Source organism: Chinchilla lanigera, unplaced genomic scaffold, assembly GCF_000276665.1.
Source record: "Chinchilla lanigera isolate Chin_1 unplaced genomic scaffold, ChiLan1.0 scaffold00021, whole genome shotgun sequence".
NCBI lineage: Eukaryota > Metazoa > Chordata > Mammalia > Rodentia > Chinchillidae > Chinchilla > Chinchilla lanigera.
Window position 1 is genome coordinate 19,498,387 of NW_004955422.1, and position 10,423 is coordinate 19,508,809.

The window sequence follows — 10,423 nt, forward strand, 5'->3', positions numbered from 1 at the left end:
ATGATCCTCCTGCCTCAGCCTCCTGAGTGCTGGAATTACAGGCATGCACCACCACGCCTGCCTCCTCCCAGTCCTTTTTAAATGATTTTTATTTTGAGACAGGCTCTCACTAAGTTGCTGAATTGTCCCGACAAGGTTCAAATTTATGATCCTCGCGCCTCAACTTCCCAGAGTGCTACAATTACAGGTGTGTGCAAGCACACCTGTCTTAAATGTTTTAATTTATACAGAAAACTGGAAACATTAGAGCAAATGAGCAACTGAATATTCTTTTCCTAGATTCAATAGTTGATAACAGTTTACAGTATTTGCTTTAGTTTTATACATTTAAGCACAGATTACCTAGGAATAAAAATTTCCTACATGTTCACAAGTAGGGTATGTAGTAGGAACTTGCTAAGAAAACTTAACATTTTTAATTTAACAAACTTAAAAATTAAGAATAATCCCCTAATATCAAATAATCCATATATATATATATATGTATATACACACACACACATATATATATATTTGTTGTTGTTGTTGTGTTGTTTGTTTGTTTGAGACAGGGTCTCACTATGTAGTGTAGGCTGGCCTTAAACTCACTTGTGTAGCTCAGGCTGGCCTCAAACTCAGGCAAGTCCTGCTGCCTCAGGCCCCGGAGTGCTGGGATTACAGGCATGCATCAATTTATATTTATCCTTCCTTGTCCTCAAATATCTTTTATCATTTCTTTTTCCCCTGGCCTAGGATCTAATCAGTGCTTATTTGCTGAATATGGTTACTAACTTTTGTTTTTGGTCTAGACCCTCTAGGGCGTCACCCCCAGCTCTTGATTGTTAACTTTTTTTTGATGCTAGAGGTGGAACTCATGGTCTTGCATGAGCTAAGCACATGATCTATCCCTGAGCTATACACCCAGCCCTTGTTAATTCTTTTTAATTCACGAGTCTACCTCCTGTTTTGTTTTTAACGACTTTGACATTTTTAGGGATTCTGGCCAGGTTTCTTACAGATGCCTGAGCTTTTGGATTTATCTGATGTGTCCTGAGGGTATCATGTGATCTTGTCTTCTACGTGCTGTCATTCCTGTATTTTTTTTTTGGTTTTGTTTTTATTTTTTTGTCTTTTTGAGACAGGGTCTCATTATGCAGTTCAGGTTGGTCTTGAGCTCACTTTGTAGCCCAGGCTGGCCTCAGACTCACAACAATCCTCCTGCCTCAGCCTGCCAAGTGCTGGGATTATAGGCATCCGCCACCATATCCAGCTATTCCTCTCATTTTAAAAACTGGAATTTGGGGCCTGAAACCCTGGTTTCTCTCTCCATCACACTCTTCACTTCTTAGAATGTCCTCCTGTAGCTATTGATTATGTGTGTCTCCAAGAGGATGTTGTCTGTCTGTGCAGAGACTGCTCCGGTCGGTGAATAAGCAGTACAGAGTGAGCCTCCAGCATGTGTTTATGAAATGAATCCATCATATTCAGTGGCTTTATCAGTCTCAATACTGCTGAGAAATCACTATAATAATTTATCCTGTTTCTTAAAATATCTCACATTTTTCTGAAGCCCCCAAACCCTGAGAATGTCTGTATCTTATATTTAAACTTGTGGTCAGTTTCAGCACATGTTTTACCCTAGCAGTTTGAAGGCATGCTTGGTTTTACCTTTCCAGGTGGCCAGTGGAGGACCAGATCTCCTCTCTGTGAGAAACTGAAAGGGTAAATAAGATCCAAAATGTATAATAGATATCGTAAAATGGGAAGAAACTTCAAGAGGAGAGAGAAGCTGGGATGGGGGAATGGAGAAAAGAAGGAAGGGAAAAGCAAATATAAATTATATATGTGTGTGTATATATATATGTATATATATATGATAGTTAAGATAGTTACACTACTAATTTCTTTTTTTTTTTGTCTTTTTGAGACAAGGTCTCGCTATGCAGTTCAGGCTGGCCGTGAGCTCACTTTGTAGCCCAGGCTGGCCTCGAACTCACAATGGTCCTCTTGCCTCAGCCTCCAGAGTGCTGGGATTACAGGCATGCGCCACCACACCCGGCTATACTACTGATTTCTCTTAGTTCACTGAAAAGAAAAGTTTGTGCTAATATTGTTTGGACAATGTAAATCCCTATATCTTGTACTCTGAGTAACTAATTTAAAGATAACAGTATGCAATGTATTAACCATTGTTACCCTGTTATTGTCTTGTTTTGAAATTTTGTTTTATTTTTTTCTCTTTACTAGTATGTGTTTACAGCACATAACGATTGCAGCCATCACAGGGAACTGGTGCCTGTACACAACACATCTTAGTTCTTTTTATACCCCCTTTCCCTCCTTCCTTTCTCACTCCAACTGGCAGATCTGTTTTGTTGTTGCAGCCGGTTATACAGCCAGGCGTTGGGGTTCTGTGGAGATGGCCTGTTTTCTTTTCCCTGTCTTTGCTATTTCTGCTGCTTCCTTGATCAGAACTGATAGCTTGCTCTTTTTTTCATTTCTCTAGGAACTCTGATCCCACAGAGATCAAGGCAGAGGTACTGGGAGTGGGCTGAGTTGTAAAGATAAGCTCCAAGCTGAGTAGTAGACTCCTTTTGACAAATGATAATGACAGCTAACATTTCCTGAATTCTTGTCATAATTGGGATAATGTAATTGGCACCGTGCTCAGCACTTTACACGGCCCCTGCCATTTAGTCCTTCCTGCAACTCTTTGCCAGAGCAAATTTTGCTCTATCAAATCCACCAAACTAAAAACTGCCAGCACCAGGCCCCAGCCCAGAAAGCCTGACTCCAGAGACCGCAAAAGCCACTCTGCCCTTCCATTCCTTCGGGATCTCCCCAAACTCAGTTTCCTGGCTGCCCAAGCTTCCAGTTGCTGCCTTGGGGGCGGGATGAAGCTGTGCACCGGCACTTTCGTCATTTGGTGAACGTGGGGGAAAAGCGCTTCCGTGGCAAGTTTTTAAGAATATAAAAGCCAACAGACTCAGTGATGGCTATTTTCTTTCCCAGATCTGTGCCTTCCTGAGATCATCACACCCAGCCTCCTCTAGTGACTCTGCAAGCTAAGGAACTGCCAGCTGTCTCACAAGAGGCCTGTGTGGCACAAGGTTAATGCTTGGGGAATTTCTCTTATGTGAAAGTCCCTTGGGTCACACTGCACGGTGTACTAATTATGAACCCAATAATCAGATTTCTGGATGACATTTTCACGTGGGATATCAGATGCATTCCAGCCGGGCCACAGATGGACAAGTGAAGACAGAGACACCGTGACAAGTGCCAGCCACTTCGTAAGTGCAGATGTTTGAAACTCTCTAGGCAGCTAGAGTTTTATGTATATATGCAGTTTACTTTTCTGCTAAGACTAACAAAAATGCACACATTTGGGGGAGCGGTTGAAAGTCCGAGTGATTTTTAATATATTTCTATCAGCCTGGTCTTTCTCTGTATATTCCCAAAGATCCCTGTTTCTTGCAATAGGACATGTGAACAGTGACATTTTTTTTACTTTTGTTATAATGCTCTTATTAATTCATTCAGCAGACACTGAGCCCTTATTTCATGCCAGCTGAGAATCCAAAAAAAAGCTGGCCCCTTTCTCCTGTTGAGGTGGGCCTGTCTGCAAAGGGATGAGGAGACCTCATGAGATGGACCAGAAGAGCACAGCACGCTAAGTGTGGTGGGATCTGCAGAAGGGCAGTGCCAGCCCCTGGGGGCTGGTAGGGGGACATGAGAGAAGGCTTCATGGTGGAGATGAGCATTTTTAGGTTGGATTTAAAACGGTGACGATGGGAGCTGGGCATGATGCAGCCTGCCTATAATTGTAGCACTCGGGCAGCTAGGCTCGGAGGATCAGCGCTTTGAGGCCAGCCTGGGCTATCAGCAAGGACTGCATAGAAAGATCCTACAGGAGTGGGGAGGTGTTGAAAAGGACTGCATAGAAAGATCCTACAGCAGGAGTGGGGAGGTGTTGAAAAGAGTTCAACAGGTGAATGTGGAGCTGCGGATGGAGCTCAGCGGTAAAGCATATGATTAGTATGTACAGGGCCCTGGGTTCCCTCCTCTGCACTGCAAAAGGAAAAGAAAAAAGGGAGGTGAACACTGAGGACAAAGGTATTAAGCAGAAAGAACAGTGTTGCCGAGGCGTGGGGACAGGAAACTGTACCGCTTATTCAGGAGAAGGCAAGGGGTGTAAAGGATGTTGTAGAGACTGGTAGGATGTGAGCCTGAGGAGGGCCTTGATTAAAGAAGTTAGACTTAGCCAGGCGTGGTGGCATACCCCTGTAATCTCAGCACTCAGGAGGCTAAGGCAGGAATCACTGCAAGTTTGAGGCCAGCCTGGGGTACATGTGAGTTCAAGGCCATCCTGAACTGCATAGTGAGACCCTATCTCAAAAAAAAAAAAAAAAAAAAAAAAAAAAAAAAAAAACAAACAAAAAAACCACCTCAGACTTAATACCTAGGTCTGGAAAGAAGTTAGATTTTGTTCTGTAGGTGACAGGGAGAATGACACCATCAGATCTGTGTTTCACACAGATAAGTTACTAAGCTGGAAGGTAGAGTGACCTGGAAGAAGCTGATTTCCTGCAGGAGGGCATTCAGGGCAGCAAGAAACTCCATTATTAGGTCATTACCAGACGCAGGGCTGTGTGGTTCTTTCAGCAAGGGCTGTGCTCCCTGGGGAAGGCCCAGCAAGCTTGCCTGGGAACCCTGTTCACCTCCGGAGGGCCCAAGTTTTCATTGTACTGTTCTGCAAATACATGTTTGCCAACCCAAGACTCACATTTTAACTTAATGTTAGAGAAAGAGTGCCGCTCAGCTCGGTTCCGCTCCAAGCTGCCCTGTAAAGCATGTCAAGCCTGGGCCTCCATGGATGGCTAAATACCTTTCTCAGGTCTTAGGGAATATAAGAGAGAAACGACCACAGTCTTGCTTTGTTTGTTTTAATCCTTCATGGTGTGGGAATTGAGAAAAACTCAATACTCACCCATGTTCAAGTGCCCATAGGGAGAAGGGTTACGTACCATTACTGCAGGACAAAGGTAAACAGTAGTAGTTCCTGAAACCTGCAGATTAAAACACAGTATAAACAGCACGGTGGAAACTGGCAAAAGTAATGGCCTATCACCGGTATGCAAATTATATTGCAGGCATTTTTTTTCCATTTACTTTATATTGTAATGAATCATTCGCTTGGATTTTGAGCTGTGTACTTTGGATGTGTTATAAGGAAGGGGAAAACCTGTGTACAAGGGTGAACTACATCTTATATAGCTTGAAATTTTCTACAGATATCCAGTTCTAGAAAAGTTTTAGAAAGTTTTATGATTTAGCTGGGCATGGTGGCACATGCCTGTAACCCCAGCATGTGGGAGGCTAGGACAGGAGAATCGCTGAGTTCAAAGCCAGCATGAACTACATAGCAAGACCCTGTCTCAAAAAACCAAAGGGTTTTTTGTTGTTGTTTTTCTATTTTTTTGTTTGTTTTTGTTTTTGGGTTTTCTTTTTGGTACTGGGAATTGAACTCAGGGCCTTGTGCTTGCCAGGCAGGCGCTGTGCCACTGAGCTATCTCCCTGGCCAGTGGGGAAAGAAATGATGTTTCTGTACCATTAAATTAAAATGTGAGTGCCAGGCTGGCAAATAGGTATTTGTCCATATTTGAGATTTTTGTTATTAAATATTTTAAAAGGCAACAATAATGGCCACTGTCAGGCAAATGCCCACATTTTGTTTCTGTGAGTTCATCTGCAGTCTGTAAACTGCCCTCAGATGACAGGTGCAGGAAGTCTGGCTGACACCAGGGCTATGGCATTTTGTCTCTCACAGTCAAGCGTCTGTGTTCTCACCAGCAACTTCCCATCATGCCCAGCGGCCTGATTCAGGAACTGGAGGCAGATGGGCTGCTGCTGCTGGCCACAGTTGTCAGAGGCTACTGAGCACAATTCTCGGGTGGCCACTGGGTCACAGAGGCTCACTGTCCCTCCTGTCAGACCATGGCGTAACCCCCACCCCCTTGGAGAGGCTAGCCTTGACAGCTTTCTCCTGGGAATGAGAAGAAATCACACAAAGTTCATGTTGCAGATCACTTTGATCCTGGGAGCCATTTCTACCCAGATGACATGGATCTTCTGAGGTCACACTCTGCTACTCCCTGGACTCTGACCCCTTCCCGTCATCTCCTCTTTCCTCACCTCAGAGGTGCCCTGTGCCCCAGAAGCACACTTAGGACCTGGACATGTGTCCTGGCCAGTTCTTCTGCTCCCCTAGTGTAATTTCTCACTGGTATAGACAGGTGCTCGTACAGGCTGGTTAGCAACCCATGGAGCTGAGGACGAGGAAACCCCGAGGGGACAGTGCAGAGCCGGGCAGTGCTCTGCTGCACCCCAGCTGCTGGTGTTCTCTCAGCCGCAGCATGTTTTGTTTTGGTGATGTTGCCTATAAAATGTAGGCTCCCTGCAAAAGATTTGGCTGAATTCATGGCAAAGTCCTACTCTTTATTCATTCACCTAACAAATATTTATTAAACACCTATCCTTCCTCAGGAACCATTCCAGATGCCAGGACGATCTCAGGAACCATTCCAGACACCAGGACGATCCTACCAGAGAACAAAACTGACCCTGTTATCTTGGAACTTACATTATCATGGAAAGCAATGCACACAGAGAGTCAATGTGTAAAATACTCTAAGAATTTGGAAGAAAAATCAAGCAGGGTAAGGGTGAGAGAGGAAAGTGGGAGAGTGGGCGCCTCCCAGGAGGGCTTTTCTGATGAGGAGGGGTGGTTTGCAGGCCTGGAGCAGCAAGAGCAAAGCCTCGGAGGGGGGACTGCCCTGGCCGGGGAGGCTAGGAAGCCACTTTCCCTGTCTGCAGGGCCAAGGGCTTTGGGCGAGGAACGAACAAAAGCATTGGTGTGAAAGCATTTGTGTAAACTGTCAAGCACTGCATACAAGTTACTCTCTTCATGTTGACTTTATCAAATGTGTGTAGAGTGTCTAAATCATCAAGGATTATAATTATATTACAGTTATACCCTTTCTTTTTTATTATTGAGGCAAAATTCACATAGCATATGATTAACCACTTTATATTGTTTGTATTTTGTTTTGAGACAAGGTCTCACTATGTAGTTCATTTTTTTTTTTTTTTATTTGGGGGTACCAAGAATCGAACTCAGGACCTTGCACTTGCTAGGCAGGCGCTGTGTCACTGAGCTATATCCCTGGATTAACCACCTTAAAGTTATATTTCAGTGGCATTTTGTGCATTCACAGTATTGTGCAAGTACCACTTCTAGCTTCAGAACCTTTTCATCAGCCCTGACCTTTCAATTTTCATATTAATTTACGTTGTCAGTCCTGAAATAGGATCCTCCCATATCCAGCCTTGTTCTTTCTGTTCCTGATGAGCTGTAGCAGTTGTTATGATTTATCCCTGTGCTTATTCAATGAATATTCATTGACCACTTACTATACAGTAAGCACTATGCTAGATAGTTCCTGGGGATACAATAGTGACAGTCACAGGCAAGTCCATGCATTTAGGGGACTCGTAATCGACTGGAGAGTATAGACACTGAACAGATAATTGACAGGGCTGGGGATTTAGCTCAGCAACACAGAACCTGTCTGGCAAGCACAAAGTCCTGAGTTCGATTTCCAGTACAAAAAAAAAAAAATCAAAGAAGAAACCCAGATAATTGACAGAAACTTAAATTATGGTACATGGTTTTAAGAAAAAAAGTTTTGAAAATTGTGTTGAAAACATTCGTGAGCCAGGCATGGTGGCGCACGCCTGTAATCCAAGCACTTGGGAGGCTGAGGCAGAAGGATCTTTGCAAGTTTGAGACCAGCCTGGGCTATATAAAGTGAGCTCAAGACCAGCCTGAACTACATAGCAAGAGCCTGTCTCAAAAAGACAAAACAAAACAAAAACAAAAACAAAAAACCATTGGTAAGGGCCAGGTATAGTGGTACACGCCTATGATCCCAGCACTTGGGAGACTGAGGAGGATCACTGTGAGTCCCAGGCCAGCCTGGGCCACATACTGAATTCAAGGTCAGCCTCAAATACAAACCGAAACCTTGTCTCAAAAAATAAACAAATAAATAAATAAAAAAAAATAAAAGTGAAGTTCCTAAAGCTACTGGAAGAGAGCTGCCACTCTTAGAACAACATGGCTTTTTTTTCATGACTATGTTTTTATAGTTGTGCTCATAGTTCAAGGACACTGGGAAGCCTGCCTCAGCCTCCCAAGGATTAGGCTGGGGCAAAAGTAGGCAGGCACAGGTAAAAACAGTAGGGTTCCAGCCATTTGCTCCTGAGACTAACCTTCTGCGGTAAGCAGACTGATTGTGTTGTCATGGCTCCCGTCATTCCCATTTTGTAGATGTGGACACTGAGGCTCACACCAGCGTGCCTTGCCTAATGCCATCTAGCGGGGTTTATTGAAATTTCGTATGTCGTTTAACCACCAGGCTAGCGAAGCTGAAAAAGCCTTTTGTCCAGCAGAAGGCAGTCGCACACTTGGCTGGGAGAAGGAGACCCACAGGCCCGCTCGGATGGGCCCAGCGTGCACTCAGCCTCCAGCAGAGGGCGCGGTGAGCTGGCCTCAGGTGGCCCTGCTAGGCTTGGGGGCGGGAGGGGGTTGAGGAGCAGTTCTTTCCTGGGCCTCCTGAGGCGGACTGTGCTCAGCGTCCTCGGGTTTTTTCTTGTACACTAGTGCATGCTAGCGTTAACCTTGATACTTGCTTGTTCTGTGATCAAGCTTCAGAATAACAAATCAGACCAAGCCACCAAGTCATCTCCAGAGCTGAACCGGTGACCAAGGTCACCTGAGTACCCGGCCCCATCCCTACTTCTTACCACCTTGCGGGTGCGCAGCAGATCCTCTCTGCCAGGCAGCACATCCCTCATGTAGGCGCTACCTTGACTTTCTTGAGGCAGGATGACCTGGCAGCATTTGCACCCCACCCTCCACTGGTTTCGCTTTCCTAATGTTGTTAAAGAGTCTTCTAACTGAAGGAGGACAGTGGAACAGGTTTCAGCATTTTACTTAATTTTTTTTATGTGCTTGCTTGCTGAAGATTTCTTCTTTAACAAATTCCCTTTCCAGCTCCTTCAGGAAGATGCCCTCTTTGGCACTTGTCCAAAGTCCGGGTCCTAATAGCTTCTGACTGTGGTTTAATTTTAACCATAAAGCCTTCTTTTGGAATAATTACTTTTTAATCCGTAAAGGGCCAGTTTGATATAGGGCCATAAACAGCTCCTACCCAGAGTCGGTAGACAGTGTTCATTTACTGCTAACATAGCTCTTTTTAAAAGGGGACACTGAGGGGGGTTGTGAATAGATCAGTTTGAGGGGCTCTTTGGGCGTCTTAATTTAATGAGCCCTGTGGGTATGTTGGAGAGAGAGCGAGGGGCAGGAGCCCCCTGCCCAGGGACTGAGCTGCTGGGCAGAGCGTGGCCTCTCTCACAGCTGCCCTGAGCAGCCCTGTGGCCAGTTTTCTGGGAAAAATCGGCATTTCTGGAACAGAAGACATGCTTGGCCCTTTGTCAAATGTCCAGCTGCCACCGATTCTTGGTCCTGAAAATGTGGTCACCTGAGAAACCTGTCTGCAGCCATCTCCTCAGGGGTGACCTGATCCAGGCAGTCAGGAGGATGGGGTCCTCAGAGCCCCCTGCACTGGTCAGAGTTGTTCTGGTCTGTTTCTTCCCTTATAATGCAAGTTCTTTGATAATACTTGCATTTGTAAAACCTTAAGTAAGTTTGGGTGTATCAGGGCAGACATTGGTTGTCTCCCTTTTTGCAGTGTAGGTGGCAAACTTCTTATTTCACAATGAAAAAAAAATTAAAGATGAGAGGAAAATAGGATGTGTGATGAGGACCATTTCTAGAAAAAGTATGTATTCCAGTCCTCTCCAAGGAAAGTAAGTTTGGGAAGACTTAGTCATTTCATAGAAGTAGTCTTTACTTGCCAGGCATACTGTAATTTTAGCACTCAGGAGGCTGAGGCAAGAGGATCACTATGAGTTCAAGGCCAGCCTGGACTACATAGTGAGTTGAGGGCCATTCCAAACTACACATCAAGACCCTGTCTGAAAGAAAGAAAGAAAGAAAGAAAGAAAGAAAGAAAGAAAGAAAGAAAGAGGAAGGGAGAGTCTTTACCATAAATTCGTGCCTAGGCTTATTTAAGTAAAGGCTTTGTGCTTTTCTGGAGCATTTGAAGGGAAGGGAAGATAGAAAAATCAAAGAGTAATCATCAGTTACCAGTGAAAAATCAGTCTTAAATGAAAATCAGGTATCTGATTACCAGAGATCAGCCTTCAGGCCTGGAGGTGTAGCTCAGTGGTAGATCATGTGCTTAGTATGGACTAGTCCCTGGGTTAGATCAAAAATGGAGGAAGGGGCTGGGGATTTAGCTCAATGGCACAGCGCCTG

At 44.6% G+C, this 10,423-nt stretch overlaps 1 protein-coding gene across 2 annotated transcripts in view; it reads left to right on the plus strand.

Annotated features, from left to right (window-relative positions):
• The window catches only part of LOC102020351 (myb-like protein X), a 17,271-nt gene that overhangs the window by 3,915 nt on the left and 2,933 nt on the right, over positions 1-10,423 (plus strand). The window contains exons 2-5 of one of the 2 annotated variants that reach the window (XM_005384968.2): positions 2,992-3,089; positions 3,172-3,272; positions 6,526-6,698; positions 8,460-8,582. The gene's annotated coding sequence lies outside the window, so the exon portion shown is untranslated. Of the gene's footprint in view, positions 1-2,991; positions 3,090-3,171; positions 3,273-6,525; positions 7,018-8,459; positions 8,583-10,423 lie in introns of those variants that run through there. The other variant, XM_013513852.1, reaches the window with a different exon arrangement.